We start from the raw sequence: 18,279 nt of genomic DNA, 5'->3' as shown, positions 1-18,279 counted from the left end.
TCTGAAAAGTTTCAGCGCTCCGTCCATCATCTCCTTGTGTTTGCAAGAAACCAGCTACCAAAGAACTAATGCCTAAATTCATACCTATAGCCAAGTTGGTTAGATCACACCGGTTGCAAAGTAGTTGATAGCGAATTCATGTCCCAACATAAGGGTAGCAATTCTACCCATGGCTAGTCCTAGGCTGGTTGTTGCAAACCTGTTCTGAGCACGTGCGTTACTTTACTAATGCAGCTAAATTTTAGTGCTTCCTTCTAACTTCCACAAAGTCATGTGACTGCATATTATATGAGTGAAGCTGCCGCCTACGTGCAAACATTTTTAAGATACATTTTCTCAAAAACAATTCATCTAAGTGTTACTAGGAAATCAAAAAGCTTTTCTGTGTATTCTTTAGTGTCTATGTTCCTTGAACACTTTGTAGAGAGTGTCTCAGGTGTTGTGAGTTTTGATGGAGTGAAGGCTGGGGGAAGACAGGTGGGCAAGATCTCGTTCAATCTGTCTCCGAGAAAAGTCACTGATTTTAGGAGCACTGAAACATACACTGAATGTCCCACCATCAAGGGTTTCACGCTGCAGCGGTCTCCATAAAACCAAGACATACAAATCTCAGGGGTATGGATCAATTTGTATTCATATCTGGAATTCTCAATCAGTGTGTTCTACTGTCCGGCAGACGCGTCTAAACTATTCATGGTCATGGACGAGGGACGTGATTTATCATCTGATGATGAGCCTTTGATTAAGTTCCATCAATAAACCAGAGGTCGCGTTTGTGCACCACCATCACCACTGTGCACTGCATCATGGCGCTACATCAAACATTATCAGCGGAATGGTAACTGACAGCAGGTGACATTGACAGATTCTGGGCCCTGCAGCACATTGGCAGCCCATAGCATGTCCTCTTTGCAGGTTTCATATATTTACAGAATATAAAGTGTTGTCTGAAGAGTAGGGTTTTGAATGTGCCAGGAAGTATGGCGCCTTGCTATGTTTGCGTTTGATATGTTTACTATAACTGTGACACGATGCAACCAGGTTAGGGGAGTTACCCTATAACCCCTATATGTGTGTGGGTAGAGACCCGCACACATTTCAGAAAAACAAAGTCCCGGGCACACGTTACAGGGTAAAAACAATGGTTAATAAAGCCTCTTGCATCTGGAAAGTTGCCATATAAGGTCTACTCAAGTAGTTTAGAATTTCTTCAATTATTTAATCTTTATCATTAATGGACACAAACCGCCTTTTTTTTGTATTTACAGAATATAGTTTGCTGTGGCCAGGGATCAGGGAGGACTGAGAGTGGCCTCCAAGGAAGGTCTAGGTGCCCCCCAAGTCAAGAGGTGGCCGCGGGTACTAGAAGGGAGCCTACCCCGTGTTGCTGGGGTGGTCTTTCCCATCAAACGCTGAACCTAGACAGCGAACAGCGTGTTTTGGGGACTGAAAGCTGGTTGGGGTTGCAGAGAGTACTGCTCATGCCGAGACACAGCAGAGAAGATTCTGGGACAAGTGGGGGGGGGGGAGTAAGGAGCCTGATTGAATCACTAACACAATATTGAGGTAAACAATATTGTTTACCAAAATATCATGTACATAAACATATAATGATAAGTATACAAATGGCGGGAATTTTTTTTTGTTGATACTAATATCCACAAATGTACTAAAATATCGATTTTTTAAAATATAGAGTTTAAAGTGGTAATTGTTAAAAATGTTATTATATAAACTTAATACAATGTAAATTAAAGAAAGTACATTAATATGTAATACTATATATATAAATATATAATTATATAAACACACACTATATATGTGTGTGGCATTTTTGATTGATGCACCCTTTGTAAAATATATTAACATAACATTAAACATTATTAATGAATAATTAATTATTACTTAATTAACTTCCCGCCCTCTACCTGTACACACCCAACTACCCACTTTGACACTATAAATTACTGTTAGCAATTAAATGTAAAAATCTAAATCACTTAAAATTGCAAACTATATTTTAAAAAATAATAACTATTATAAAAACAATATGAACACATAAAATTAAGAGATTAACTAAAACAAATGAAAATAATTAAAAAACAATATTTTTATAACTATATTATTGACAATGATATTAACAACAATTATATTTTTAACAACGATATTATTTAGCTAAAAAACGATATTCTGGACAATAATATTTCTGCATCACTATATTTTTGTATTACAATGTTATTTTTGATATTTCTGTATTCCAATATAAAAAACTCAACATTTTGCCAAACACCGCCTGAATAGTGCCTGCTGTTCGACAGACAGACAGCCAAGTGACAGAAAGGAGTGATGTTTTTTTTTCGTATGAATAGCAGTATTTGGTGAGTAAAGTTGATAATTCTACTCAGGAGGAATGGGTTACTGTAGTTGCGCAACCTGGAGGCCGCAATAGTTCCCTGGCTTACTCATGCCAACAGAGTTCATGAGAAATATGGGGGCATTGAACGGGATGGTTGAATGGTTTCTAGGAAATTCAACAGATAAATCAGTTGAATACCTGCAGTAGTGATGGAGCAGAGGTGCCTCTTATTGGAGTGTGCCTGCTCCAAGCAGAAGGGAATGTGAGGGTAAAGCCGATAATTCCACTGTAAGTTTCACAGTAAGCGCAGTGTTTAATTTGTGTCAGTATTTTCTGCGCTTGGCACGGCACTTCATTATTAACACTGGCACTTTATGACAATCCCCCACTGTAGGAACACATTTGTTTAACAATTAAATGCACATTTATAAAAATAATTCTAGTGCCTCCAGGCCATTCTTGTTGTTTTAGATGGCTTGGAATTGTCCAAACTGTCATATTTATAGGAGTGTGAGGTTTAATAAGGAGCGTTTAGACTAGCATGTGGCAGTGGAAGGAGCTCCTGCAGTGGGCTCTTGCATGTGGCAGTGGAAGGAGCTCCTGCAGTGGGCTCTTGCATGTGGCAGTGGAAGGAGCTCCTGCAGTGGGCTCTTGTATGTGGCAGTGAAAGAAGCTCCTGCAGTGGGCTCTGGCATGTGGCAGTGGAAGGAGCTCCTGCAGTGGGCTCTTGCATGTGGCAGTGGAAGGAGCTCCTGCAGCGGGCTCTTGCATGTGGCAGTGGAAGGAGCTCCTGCAGCGGGCTCTTGCATGTGGCAGTGAAAGAAGCTCCTGCAGTGGGCTCTTGCATGTGGCAGTGGAAGGAGCTCCTGCAGTGGGCTCTGGCATGTGGCAGTGGAAGGAGCTCCTGCAGTGGGCTCTTGCATGTGGCAGTGGAAGGAGCTCCTGCAGCGGGCTCTTGCATGTGGCAGTGAAAGAAGCTCCTGCAGTGGGCTCTGGCATGTGGCAGTGGAAGGAGCTCCTGCAGTGGGCTCTGGCATGTGGCAGTGGAAGGAGCTCCTGCAGTGGGCTCTTGCATGTGGCAGTGGAAGGAGCTCCTGCAGTGGGCTCTTGCATGTGGCAGTGGAAGGAGCTCCTGCAGTGGGCTCTAGCATGTGGCAGTGGAAGGAGCTCCTGCAGTGGGCTCTTGCATGTGGCAGTGGAAGGAGCTCCTGCAGCGGGCTCTTGCATGTGGCAGTGAAAGAAGCTCCTGCAGTGGGCTCTGGCATGTGGCAGTGAAAGGAGCTCCTGCAGTGGGCTCTGGCATGTGGCAGTGGAAGGAGCTCCTGCAGTGGGCTCTAGCATGTGGCAGTGGAAGGAGCTCCTGCAGCGGGCTCTTGCATGTGGCAGTGAAAGAAGCTCCTTCAGTGGGCTCTGGCATGTGGCAGTGGAAGGAGCTCCTGCAGTGGGCTCTTGCATGTGGCAGTGGAAGGAGCTCCTGCAGTGGGCTCTTGCATGTGGCAGTGGAAGGAGCTCCTGTAATGGGCTCTGGCATGTGGCAGTGAAAGGAGCTCCTGCAGTGGGCTCTTGCATGTGGCAGTGGAAGGAGCTCCTGCAGTGGGCTCTTGCATGTGGCAGTGGAAGGAGCTCCTGTAATGGGCTCTGGCATGTGGCAGTGAAAGGAGCTCCTGCAGTGGGCTCTTGCATGTGGCAGTGGAAGGAGCTCCTGCAGTGGGCTCTTGCATGTGGCAGTGGAAGGAGCTCCTGCAGTGGGCTCTTGCATGTGGCAGTGGAAGGAGCTCCTGCAGCGGGCTCTTGCATGTGGCAGTGAAAGAAGCTCCTGCAGTGGGCTCTGGCATGTGGCAGTGGAAGGAGCTCCTGCAGTGGGCTCTTGCATGTGGCAGTGGAAGGAGCTCCTGCAGCGGGCTCTTGCATGTGGCAGTGGAAGGAGCTCCTGCAGCGGGCTCTTGCATGTGGCAGTGAAAGAAGCTCCTGCAGTGGGCTCTGGCATGTGGCAGTGGAAGGAGCTCCTGCAGTGGGCTCTAGCATGTGGCAGTGGAAGGAGCTCCTGCAGTGGGCTCTTGCATGTGGCAGTGGAAGGAGCTCCTGCAGCGGGCTCTTGCATGTGGCAGTGAAAGAAGCTCCTGCAGTGGGCTCTGGCACGTGGCAGTGAAAGGAGCTCCTGCAGTGGGCTCTGGCATGTGGCAGTGGAAGGAGCTCCTGCAGTGGGCTCTTGCATGTGGCAGTGGAAGGAGCTCCTGCAGCGGGCTCTTGCATGTGGCAGTGAAAGAAGCTCCTGTAATGGGCTCTGGCATGTGGCAGTGAAAGGAGCTCCTGCAGCGGGCTCTTGCATGTGGCAGTGGAAGGAGCTCCTGCAGTGGGCTCTTGCATGTGGCAGTGGAAGGAGCTCCTGCAGTGGGCTCTAGCATGTGGCAGTGGAAGGAGCTCCTGCAGCGGGCTCTTGCATGTGGCAGTGAAAGAAGCTCCTGCAGTGGGCTCTGGCATGTGGCAGTGGAAGGAGCTCCTGCAGCGGGCTCTTGCATGTGGCAGTGGAAGGAGCTCCTGCAGTGGGCTCTGGCATGTGGCAGTGGAAGGAGCTCCTGCAGCGGGCTCTTGCATGTGGCAGTGGAAGGAGCTCCTGCAGTGGGCTCTTGCATGTGGCAGTGAAAGGAGCTCCTGCAGTGGGCTCTTGTACAATAGCTCGGTCCATGGCACTTCTTTATTTACAAATTAAGCACTGCTGCAAGGATAGTGCGGGAGTCTATTTAATAAGCAGGTTTAAGATCATCACAGATACAAATAATGAAGGATGTATGGACACCTCAGGCAGTCGCCTTCATGACACCTCTTCAGAGCACCTTTCTGCATGTTTGCTTGTATGTGATGGCAGGATTGATTGCATGTATGTGTACTCCAGTGCAGCGGCGGTTTCTCTTCATAGGCGCAAGAGCGTCCCCCCACCTGCTGGCGCAGCAGTAAACACAAAATAATAAAAATGGTCCTTACCATTTTATTATACTTTGTGCCGACAGACCGTGCTGCTGGAGTCTGAGGGTGAGGGCGGGACAGATTCCTGTGGATTGCAGGATGTCTCCTAGGGCTCAGTGCGCATGTCAGACTGGCCGGCTATCTTCAGCCGGCCTATCAGACATGCACACTTCTGACCCAGCAGTCCTGCAATCAATCTTCCAACCAATCCTGGATCTGGTGTCAGGTTGAAAACAACCCAAGAGCAGCTCCCGGTTTGGTTGGATTCATACCGCACTTGGAAGGATGCCCTTCCCTTTCCTTCCCGCTCCTTGTCACCCTCAGGATCAGTGCGGGGAGAGGAGCACCGGACGGAGGGTCTGGCGGCCAGCAGTATTTATGGTGAGTGTCCTACCATTTATTAATGTTGCCAGCCGCCACTTCTCCAGGGATCGTGTGTGGCAACCATATGTCAACACCACATGTACAAAGCCATTAAACATACCACTGTTGTGTTTTCTACTCCCATTCTACGTTGTAGCTACCACTGGTGCATCAGGTGCAGTGGCACCGGAGCCCTGAGGACCATATTGAACCTTGATTATTGCTGTATTTTGCTTCCCCCAACAGCAGTTACTTGGGTAATTTTCTTTGCTTTGCACATGGGCCTGTGGCTTCCTTGTCATACCGCTGCACCCACTGCAAAAGCAGTGGCCATGAACGTTCAGACCTCTACTCTAAATTTACAAATGTGAAAAAACGAAATGAACACTTCTTGTGGTCTCTGACCACTGGAGCCCAGGGACGTGGAAGTATGAGAGCCCTGTGTGCGTGAGAAGGCCGCATGCTCAGCAGAGGAGAGCGTGCGCTGTTTATCTGTAGCCAGCTGGGCCACAGTGGAGAGCGTGGCCTGCCCCCGCGGCCTGGGTGGCTAGTGGGGCCCTGTGGCGTGCACACCACAAGCCATTTGTTTTGCAAACACGTTGGCCTGGCTTCTTAATATCACATTTCCCCACACTTCCCCTTCCACCCTGCCACACTCGACCACATGCACGTCCGGCCTCCCCCTCAGCCTCGGGCGTCCCCTTCTGGGGCGAGTGCAGTTTGAAACAGTTGTAGAAGGCGCCTCGCTGCGTGTCGGTGCGGCGGAGTGAGAGAAGACGGGGCGGCTGCTGGGCACGGGAAGGGAGCCCTCGACCCCAGGACCGGGGGTAACCCCTCACAGGAGACCCCATAACCGAGGGGTCAACAGGAGACCGGGAGCCGAGCCAGATAAAGAAGTAAGCACCGTTCTTTGTTTCTGTGGCATGCACCCCGTTTCTGACATTTTGTCGTCCTTCAAAACTTCATGAGTGCATTTTACTGACACGCGACGACTGAATAACCATAAGCAGGTGGATGATTTGTATTAAACAGTCTTACGTCCTGCCGAAATAGCTCAGTGAGATGAGTGCTCAGTGTGGAGATCTATGTGGGATCTGCAGTTTGCAAGCCCGAATCCGGACGAGCAAGTCTCAGTATTTCATCCTTCTGGGAACAATAAGATGAAAACCGATTTTCACTGTGTAAAACATGTTAAATGTTAAGATAAATTGTTCTATAATTTAAAAAGGCACATAATACTATTATGTACGTTGAGAGAAAATGTATTATGTATTTTGAGTACTCGTGTCCTACTGTAACAACTGGCCAATTGCATCATGCCACGGTATCAGCATTTGTGCAGCGCACTGCTACAATTTATGTCGGATTATATATATTCACTGCTTTAACTAAACAGGTCCTTTTTGCCTGCACTTCTTTAGTTTGAAAGGAGGAGTTACTGCACTTCTTTAGTTAGAAAGGAGGAGTACCTGCACTTCTTTAGTTAGAAAAGCAGAGTACCTACACTTCTTTAGTTAGAAAGGCAGAGTACCTGCACTTCTTTAGTTAGAAAGGCGGATTACCTGCACTTCTTTAGTGAGAAAGTCGGATTAAAGCACTTCTTTAGTTGGAAAGGCTGAGTTCCTGCACTTCTTTTGTTCGAAAGGCAGAGTACCTGCACTTCTTTAGTTAGAAAGACAGAGTACCTGCACTTCTTTTGTTCGAAAGGCAGAGTACCTGCACTTCTTTAGTTAGAAAGACAGAGTACCTGCACTTCTTTAGTTGGAAAGGCGGAGTTCAGTTCGAAAGGCAGAGTACCTGCACTTCGTTAATTTGAAAGGAGAAATACCTGCACTTCTTTACTTAGTGTAACAACTGGTCAATTACATCATGCCACGAAATCAGCATTTGTGCAGCGTGCTGCTAAAATTTATGTAGGATTATATAAATTCACTGCTTGAACTAAGCAGGCCTTGAGTGCCTGCTCTTCTTTCGTTTGAAAGGAGGAGTACCTGCACTTCTTTAATTGGAAAGGCGGAATCCCTGCCTTCTTTAGTTTGAAAGAGTACCTACACTTCTTTAGTTTGAAAGAAGAAGCAGCCGCACTTTTTTAGTTTGAAAGCAGGAGTACCTGCACTCTGTTAGTTTGAAAGGAGGAGCTTCTACATGTGTCAAACAGCAGGGCTAGTCTGTTATCCCACTAGGCATTTCCTCGGTGGCCTGGTGCCACTGGAGGTCGGTTTGTGAAGACAGTGAGCTGATATTGGCACTTACCTTTTCCACTTTCTCCAGCTCCCCAAGTAAATAACGGGGGGTACAAGAGAGGCGAGATAGGAAATAGAGGGAGAGCGAAAAGGAAAGTGGGGAGACGAGACAAAAAAGGAGAGAGAGAGAGAGAGATGAAAGTGGAAAGAAGTGGCTGGATTGGGCATTTTTGACATGGCTGGTTTTGTTCCCCAATCCCGCCCTAGCTAAAGGTACTCCGGGATAGTGCATGCCTGCATGCCTACAGATCCATTGCAAGTATTTCGTATGCAATTCACTTCTACAGTGTTGTAGTGTCCGTCAGCCATGTCTAAACTATTCAAGGTCAGTGATGAGTGAACCCTTAGTTATCTGATGTTGAGGCCTTTGAGGAAGACCCTTCATTATGCCAGGAGTCACGTTGGTGCGAGACCGGGCCAAAGATCACACCGTTTTACTAGAGGAAGTCATAGCTTTGCACACAGACCTCCTCTTCTCTCTGCTTAATTTGTGAAAAAGAATAAGTGTTGAGGCCCAAAGTTTTTCTCAGAAGTCCGCTGCTGGTGCTGCCAAAAGTTGGGGTTGCCGAACACCAAGGCTGCATAGGCTGGATTCCACCCCATGCTTCTTCCACCCACCACCAGGCGCTCCCTGCCCCTGGAGCGCACTTGTGCAGGTTCTTTTTCATCCCCGCTTTCTCCTTTTGCCACTGTTTGTCTGTCATTCACTTCCTGTTTCTTTTCCACTTTTCAGCCTTTCTCTCTTTTGCTCTGGGTTAAAGTCTGATGATGAAATGTAAGTTCTGGTCCCCAGAAATGAGTGCTGGTGAGCCCCACCTGCCTCAGCGGGCTGAAATGATGAACTGCCGCTGCCGCGGCCCCTCCCCCTTATCTGAGAACTGGCACATTGGCAGCCCTCGCGGGGCAGCACCTGCAATACATGTGGCATCCGCCAAGGCAGGGCACTTCACACAGATGTTGTAGACGTGACACATAAAGCATGCCAAGCTCTTTGCTCAGCTCAGTAACAGGGCCCAGCCCAGCCTACTCTTTTTCTTTTCTCGAATCTCCAGTGGCAGCTCATACAGGTAAGAGCGGGAGGGTGGGGCGGGGTCGGTGGAAATCGACTGACAATGAGATAAGTAATATTAAGTACATTGAGCGCAAAGTAAGTGGTTTTATTTATGTAATATTGCTTATCCTGTCGTCTGTCGACTTCCACCTCCCCACCCTGGCCCACTGCTCTTTCCTGTGCAAGCCGCTACTGCAAGTCTCCTTAGAAATGTCTGGCTCTTGCTGCTGCCATTTAATGCCATTGGGGCCGGTGGCTTTAGGGGATGCCATGTCCGAGTATGCACTCACTGTTCTCGTAATACGAATGCCATTTTGTTTTTTAGAGGGTCGGGATGTTAATGTTTGCCCATAAAGTGGGATCCATACTGCGACACTTTAAAGGCCATCTTCAACCACACCAGACTGTTTAACCCTTGATTGCCTCCAAGACCAAAAGACAGAAAATTCAAAGCAGACTTTTAATTTGCTATTCACGAGGATGTCAAGAGGCATCCAACAGCAAAAATACACCTCCACCATATGCCTACAGGAGGATGGGTCTGGGACAGTGTTATAACTCCATTTCCAGAGGCAATGTGTCTCAAGACAGAGCACCAACCAACATTTCTGAAATAGTTAAGTACGGACAGACTCAATAAGTGAGTTCTAGGACAGAATTATACAATTTTTAGATATTTATTACAAACATTCGAAAGGTACCATACAGAAATTGTAAAGTGCAGATGCATGAAGTCACTGCCATGAAGGCTCTCTGTAACAGGGCAAAAGAGAATAGTAAGCAAAGTAATATTTGAAGTCCCAAATGAGCAGCAAAATCCGTAAGAAATTGGACGGCATCCCTAGTGGAATTAGAAATCACCCCCAAATGTGAGAGTTTATATAGGAAATGTTCTCATAGCAATACATTGAAAGTTCAGATTCATCAAGGTGTGAGCAAAAGAATACAATTTGGACAAGCCAGAGCCCAGAAAAAGAGAGCATCATATTGTGGCGAGGCTCTAAGCACTCGCCCACTACATGAATCTCAAAAGGCTAAACTCAGCCTTAGATGGCAAAACAAACTGACAATGATAAACAATATTCCCTTCTATACTGTGCCTGCCCCCCTTCCAATCAATGCCCCTTCTGCTCTCTACTTCCCTGCTTATGAGATAGTCCGCGCTTCACTGTCACTTTCTGTTTCTCTGTCTTTCTTCATTCTCACTTTTCCTCTGTTTTTTCTTTCTCTGTCTTACATTCCCTTCTCTCTCCCTCTCCTTTCTCACACTTTTCACTTGCATGTATATTCTAGCTTTGTCTTCTAATGTAACTCCTTGCTCTAAGATCCGTCTCTGCCTCTACACTCTACTTGCCAAGATTAGCCAAACACACACTGCCCCTTCTCTGGCACACATACGGCCTTCCTCTACAATTTTGCAGCGCAAACCCCTTTATTTCACTACTCTACATCCTTTTGGTCCATCCCCTCTCTCACACAACTTTCCCTCCCATAAACCCGGCCTTCTCTCCGTTACATCCCTCTCTTTCTCACCTCCTGTTTACCAGTTTAATGTTTTGCTCTTTCACTTACACAGACCCACACGCCACACCCCAAGGATCCGGCCGTTCTTGCTCCCCATCATTACTGCGAATGATCATTTTTTTTAAATTTACACTGCCGAAAGCAAACTTGTCTCCCACAATTATGCGGCATAGACTTAGAAGCCCTGCTGATGGAAGCTGCATAGAAAAGCCTACGCAGGATTGTAGATTTATATCAATACAGTGATGATTTCAAATTAAACATGGATCTTTGTTAGTGAGAAGTAATCAAAAAGTAGGTTTGGGGCCATTATAAACTGTTGGACATTTTTATTGATTTTTGCTGTTTCCACATGCCTGTCATCTATTAAGTTTGGAGCAGGTAACTACGTTCAAGGCAGACACACATGTGCCAAATACTTGAAAACGCATTTTTAGTGCACGTGCACTAAGGGCCAGATGTAGGTCGCCAATTACCGGTCGGTAACGGCCGATTTCGGACGTTACCAACCGGTAATTGGTTTTTGAGATGTAGGGGCCATTATGTTACAGAATCGGTAAATTTACTGAATCGGTAAATTTACCGATTCTGTAAAATACTGAATTGGAAATTTTACCGATTCGGTAAATCCCAGATGTAGGTAGCTCTGTTTACAGTGCTACAGGCCTTCAGAATTCGGTATTTTACCACCCAATCCTATTGGGTGGTAACATACCGAATTCAGGTGTACATGCACATCTGTGCAAGTAAACCTGTGCCATGTGACACACAGACATACCCTTAGGGTATGTATGTGTGCCACATGTCACACAAGCCTGTACTTGGGATGCTAGAGGGTGTCAAAGTGACACCCCCTGCACCCTTGCAGGATTCGGTATTTACTGATGCAGTAAATACCGATTCGGTATTTCCCATTGATTCCTATGGGCTTCAAGGCCCATAGGAATCAATGGGCAATACCGAATCGGTATTTACCGAACTGGTAAATACCGAATCATAGAATTACCTACATCTGCCTATTTCCAATTTACCGACTCTTAAATACCGAATCATATTCGGTATTTAAGATTCGGTAAATCGGAATTACCTACATCTGCCTATTTCCAATTTACCGACTCTTAAATACCGAATCATATTCGGTATTTAAGATTCGGTAAATCGGAATTACCTTCATCGGGCCCCTAAGGTTCCTTTTGATCTCAGCTCTGATGCTGAAACTGTTTTCATTGTTGAGGGCTGCCACTGACTCCCACTCTTGAGAGGGAGGGGGGAGGGGCAGTAGAAACCTTCGGGGTCCATATGACGCTCAGGGGTTTCTGCCTCGCAACCTAGAAGATTGCATCCAGGTCTCTGGGTACCCCTGAACCACTCTTTTCGACGGAGTAACATTAAAATTCTGTAGTTGGATTAGAAGTACTAAATGACGTTACCAAATAAGGAAAGGGCATCGAATAAAATGGTCCCCAGCTGGTACTTTCCAGCTTCCTGTTTCGAGTACTAATTAAACATTCACATTTAGGAAGGCTATCAGGGTAACACAATACGGCAGGTCTTCTTTGTCACATTATGCAGCTGCATGTGTTTATTAATCACCAGCCACTGAACTCAGAAGCTTGAAAACAAGCATTGGCAAAGCTGATATGTCTGCCTTCTGGTGGCATTACCCATCCCTTTGGCTTTGCCAATGCTTTTTATCAATGCTGCTACACATTGGCAAAAAGGAACTAGAAGGCTTGCTTGCTGATGTGAGACAGCATTAGGAAACAGTGCAATGAGGTGGACGTGGGTGGAGTCATTAGGCCTGTGCGCGTGCGGCTCATGAAAGTTCACAGCCCAGCATTGACACGCTTATGTGCATATACATTATGATGCTACGGCGGCCCCAGTGTCACCATGCATGGGCACCATACATCACAGACCATCTTGGAACAAAAAGTTAAAAAAGTATAAAACATGTGTCAGAGTGTAAGTTTTGTTTTACTTTTAGAAAGGAGCGACCAGAAGCAACTTGCAGCTGCCCCTCCCCGCCCCCCACACAAAAGTATTAAAAGATAAAACAAAGAAAGAGTGGAGTAAGAAATGATGATTGGTCAGGGTGAACATTGGAGTAGCTGGTTAAGAGGGTTGTAAACAAAAGAAAACCAGACAAACCAGATGTTGAAACCAACCGAAAATCTCGGGATGGAAGGTGGGTGAACAACCTTTACAACAAAACTTTTACAATGCACTACCATTACAACGCAACCATTACAACGCAAACCATTACAACACATTGCGCTGGGGGGCGCTCTAGGATAGGGCATACGTTTAATTTACTATCCAACACCTTCCCTAGTGTCTACGGGGACTGGAGTTGGAATAGTAAATTAAACTTTTCACTATCCAGCACCCCAAAGCGCTATGCGTTGTAAAGGTTTGCGATGTAAAAACCGCGTTGTAAAGGCATGCGTGGTAAAAGTATGCGTTGTAACGTCATACATCCGTGAGGTGGGTTCAAGACATAGAATGCAGGGACAGGTGTTTCGGTGGGGAAGAAGCACCCAAAGGCGACAGCAAGAAACAATAGGCACTCAGTAGGCACTCACACAAAGTGCTGACGGAAAAAGGAGTTCCCAGAATGAAAGGAGTGGAAGAATATAAGTCATCCTATTGGAAGAATATAAGTCATCCTATTCAGAGTATGGTAAATAAGCTATGCTCAAGAGGAGTACAGCTGTCTGTAGGCAACACCTAAAATGTGTATGACAAACATTAGTTTATTTACATTTTCAGGGGAGTGCCACTCTAATTCTGCCCCTTGTTTTGAGAGATCTGATGCAAATTACTTCCGGTGTCTCTAGGAATGAGAAGGCGGAAAGCGGACAGAGGCTTCCACCGTCGAAGGCAAACAAGTCTTGCATGTCGAGGTGCCTTAATTCTTTAATCTAGGGTCTTCTGCTTATCAACCAAGCACTCTGTCTAATCTGCTTGTGTACAGATGGTTTAGGGTGGAGTTATTTTTACTTCTCGGAAGAAGATCACTATCCTACAAAGATGCCTATAGCACACAATATTTAAAAAGTGAAAATTGAAAACAATTATTTGCAGCACATGCACACTTCCATGCATGGTGTCTGCAAAGAGGCAAAAAAAGGCTTGTTCTTTTTTAATATTATAATTTAAATTTGGTAACCAGGAAAAGTCAGTTCCTAGGGCGCTCAACACTCTTTAGGGCTGAGTACACACACAATTATCTGCATATTCGGTGCTTCAAAGGGAGAACAGATTGGTTACCGATTCAACCTCGTTAATCACCTCACCCGAGTAGATATATAGACAAATAAAAGTCACACTGAGCACACAAATAGTGTTTTATATTGTCCAGATATCCAACAAACTCTTGACCCAAGTTCAGATTCAATTTCTTTATTCCAATATGTCATGTCTCCAAACAGCCAAGTTGTAGTTTCAAAACACAGCTTGATCTTAAGTTCTAATTGCAGAAAAAGAGCCAACACATGTTTCGTCGTGCAGTATAATTCACTGTAGACTTCTTCAGGGCCTATAATCCAAATCTGCCTGCTTGTAAGTTTTCTGCAAATGCCATACGGTAGGATACCCAGGTTGAAAAAACAAGACTCCAAAATTCTTATGACTTGCTCAATCCTTCTTTGCAAGTACGTTAAAAAATATCTCCAGTTCAACTGTTCTTCTCAAAATTATAATCCTAAATCTATATTTTGAAAAATTCGTGGCTAAGTGTGGCCACGGAGCTTGTTATATCATAAACTATTTCTGACACTTTTTAGCATCAGTACTTTTTTCTTTGAAAGTGTCATGAGACCAGTTCTACGGTGCATGTTGTACTTTATAAAATTCCCAAATAGCATAACATAACATAATTCAGGAGAGGGCCTTTACTGGCTGGTATGATCCACAGCAGTAGTTATAACCCCTGAAACTAGACAATTTCTAGGAGATAGAACTAGGTTTGACACCCTGCCCACCCATTCATCAGGTCTCTGAACTATAAGTGCGCATGTCAATGTTTCTGCACGTCCTGGTGTTTGATTTTGCTGCCCCTCCCTCCCTCCCACTTTAGACATCAGCACTTTCAGTTTTCTTCCGCACAACGCGCTGTTGATCATTGATTATCGAATACACCTTTTGTGCATGCTGACAGCACTTGATCTCTCATTTGTTCTTGGTACAACAAGTTATCTTGGATCAAGAGCCCATCTTAATTTGGGCAAAAGACACCCTTTTAATTGTGTCTCTTTTATACTCTGTGATGTGGTTCTTGGGATACTTTGAAACCCATTCAATGTACTGCATGTTCAAGGGCTGGTAGGCCAATTCTTTAGCACTGTTGTCAAAGAGTACCAGATAATTCATTGTTCAGGCAGTGACAGAATCCAAGAGCACATCCAATCAGAATGGAATGCGCTCCTTTAAATCAGTGTGTGTGTGTGTGTGTGTGTGTGTGTGTGTGTTTACAATACAATACCAATCCCTCTATAAAGGATGACTAAGGCACACATGGAAGACAAGGTTGGGGAAGGCTGTGGTACCACCTGTCAAATTATGTGGGCAAACAGATATTCATGTCCAGTACTCTAAATCTGCTTCTTTTCATGACCACTTGGAGAAACATTAACCTAAGCCTGCTCATTGTTGAGTGAAACTCTGCAGATTTGCCTACAAGTATGAAAGTTCAGACTTGATCACAGAAGAAAATAGGTTTCCAAAAATTGTATATTTAGCAGTCATGTAACACTGGGTGAAGTATGTTTAGGCTGGGTGAAGTAGAGGTTGAGGGGTGCCACAAGTATGCTCTACAGCATCCTGCCGATCAGGGAATGATGCCCCACACTTCTGTCCCCATACCGTGGCACGTCGGTAGAAATGCCACTATCTTTAGTGGGTAAAATAGTGCACATGGCAGGGCAACTACCACCGGCCAGTAACATTTATGTTAGGTTACTGCGAAGGACAAACTTACGACTAGCGGCGATTGAATTACTGACCACAATCCTTATTATATGGAAAAACCTCCCTGAAAATAAAGGCATTTCTTTCCCAAAATGAGATCAGCTCTGAGAAGGTCTCAAATTGAGTAACACCCATGACCAGGTTACATGCATGGTTATTAGGCCGAGTGTCATTCGTCTTTCAGGGGCTCATATCTTTTTGGGCCAATTCTATTTTTTAAAAACATTATTCTAAAAGAGACTTACTTGCGCACCAAAAATCGCAAAACCAGGATATCACCTTCTATTGAGTAGATCCTGCAGAAAGCGGCATCGACCAGCTTGGTGTCTTGTTGACTCCAGGGGTCAACAGCACTCTATATTCCCAAAAAATATAAGTGTGGCCCACACTCATTTGTTGAGTTACAAACTCCCCTATTTCTTGGGGAATTGATACAGGGGGGTTGGTGATTTTGGCGAGCCCATTTACGGGTGTCAGATAGAGCTTCTTTATCAGGTGATTATTCCCCATTGCTGAAAGATGGAAGGGCCAGGTACTCCTAAAGGGTCAGTGTCATCCAAATGGGTCACCTGCTCCATCCAATTAATTGAACTGCAATACCACCTGAGTATGGATGTAATAACCTAGGGGCCAATCCACAAAGGAATGTAGGAGTATGTAAAAGAGTACTCCAATAGTACTCTCTCTTACCTAATCTTAAATGCCTTTTGAGTCTGCCACAAAAGATCTGAAATGTGATGATTCCAGTCACATACACAATTAGTACTAATAGGAAAGGACTGTGCTCTCTTTACACTTTGACTACCGGGGAGCTGATTCACAAAGGCATGTAAGAGTGTGTAAAAGGGTACCCCTGCATTTCTACTTGCAATAGTCATAAAAGCTCTTCTGAATCAGCCCCTTATTCCTCCGTGCAGATGTTTTCTTGCTGCTGTTCAGATGCACTGGTGGCTGCCACAGATATATTGCAAATGCATTTCCTAAAAAGTAGTTTATTGTATGGTCTCTGGGGAAGTGTACCAGAAAGAAATAAAGCATCAGGCCTCCCTGTAGGAGAATTTTAAGACAATAGGTCACACTTGGATTTGCTTCTATTAATCAAAAAGATCATGAAGAATTACTATATCTTTTAATCCATATATTTTATTTTAATTATCTCACTGTTGCAAGTTGTAGCTTTCTCCTAAAATTGCTTCATTTATACCTCTTTATACCTTGACAAAACTGTCTTATTACACTCTTCTATCGTACCAATTCCTTAATAATAAATTAACATCCCAATTGAAATTTAATAACTTACACCCTATCCTGTAAGACCCTACACAATTATATGTGGGCCTAGAGCCTGGGGTAAACAGATAACGGGCATGATGTGCGACGGATGTATGACATTACAATGCATGCTTTTACCACGCATGCTTTTACATCGCAGGTTTTACAACACATGCTGTTACAACGCATAGTGTTGAGGGGTGCTGGATAGTGAATAGTTTAATTTACTATTCCAACTCCAGTCCCCGTGGATAGTAGGGAACAGGGCCGGACTGGCCATAGTGGGCACCGGGCAATCCCCCGGTGCGCCGCACGGGTGGGGCCGGTTTTGGGACAATATGGCCAATTTTGGTTACAGGGCCGTTTTTGCAGCATAACTGCAAAATCGACCCTGTCCCAAAATCGGCCAAAAACCGGCCCCGGCAAAGAGCTCAGCGGCACCTCCAAACCCCCCGAGTGGGGAGGGGGGGCCGGCCGAGCACTTTGCCAGGGCTGGTTGTGGTTCCCAGTCTGGCCCTGGTAGGAAAGGTGTTGTATAGTAAATTAAATCTATTCCCTATCCTAGAGTGCCCCCCAGCACAAAGCGTTGTAATGGCATGCGTTGTAAAAGTTGCGTTGTAAAGGATGTTTCCCATGTGCGACTCATACGAGTCATCAATGAGCAAGCGAAGGTTGTAGTTCTTATAGTTGTATGTTTACTTGTTTACCTAATGTATTTGTAGTGGCCTGACCATGAGGCGGGATAGTGTTTACATTCCTATGCACATGGCTCAATTGTCAACTGATGTTATATAAGAACTTGAATGGACGGAACTGCTGCTGTGCCAACGCTTGAAAATGATCAATAAAAACAGCTTTAAAAAAATTGAACTGAAGGTACTGATTGCAAATGTGGTCATTAATTGTGACTCTACTTTTTATGACCAGTATTTAATTTTGCAAATCGACCTAAAGACTAATAGGTTGGCTTGCGAAATTCTGAATCGGAGGGTTTGTAGAATGATATGCTGAATGAATGTTATTTAGATTTGTCGCAAATTGCGACTCCCTCCAATTGGCTACAGTCAAATTGATGATGGTCTGAAAGCATCAGCATACCATCATCCCTGTGATTGTATTACAAAATGTTAAACTTTTTTGTTTTAAGCAGCTCGATTTCCTTAAAGGGAATGGACCTGTTTAAAAAAACTAAATATTGAAAAACTTCTGAGAAAGTAGGCACTGGTCATTTGGACTAGTGCCTACTTCCCTTGAAGATGCCACCCAGATACCCAAAGGCGAAGGGGTGGAAAGAGGTCTGCTTTCCCTTTGAGTATCAGTTACTGCTCCAACTCGGTAACTTATCAATGGTTTGCGACTCAATTTATGGTCGGAAACCATTGATACATATGGTACTGATCATGACTTAAAGAGGACACCCACATTAGACTACTTCCACGTTGTGATTCAGTAACCATTTCTAAACCAACTTTAGGAGCCTGCAAAACGTTACCGACTCCTAAATGGGTTTAATGCATAGAAAATAACATTTTAGA

General features: G+C 45.0%; 1 protein-coding gene across 6 annotated transcripts in view; it reads left to right on the top strand.

Moving 5' to 3' along the window:
• NHSL2 (NHS like 2) overlaps positions 1-18,279 on the top strand; it is a 1,157,127-nt gene that overhangs the window by 998,506 nt on the left and 140,342 nt on the right. For 2 of the 6 annotated variants that reach the window (XM_086942004.1, XM_086942003.1), the window contains exon 1: positions 6,395-6,579. The exons of the other annotated variants lie outside the window; for them this stretch is intronic. The gene's annotated coding sequence lies outside the window, so the exon portion shown is untranslated. Of the gene's footprint in view, positions 1-6,394; positions 6,580-18,279 lie in introns of those variants that run through there. 6 annotated transcript variants of the gene reach the window in all.

The sequence above is a fragment of the Lissotriton vulgaris genome, chromosome 10 (genome assembly GCF_964263255.1).
Source record: "Lissotriton vulgaris chromosome 10, aLisVul1.2, whole genome shotgun sequence".
In the NCBI taxonomy this organism is placed as follows: Eukaryota; Metazoa; Chordata; class Amphibia; order Caudata; family Salamandridae; genus Lissotriton; species Lissotriton vulgaris.
This window is presented reverse-complemented; position numbering and strand designations above follow the sequence as displayed.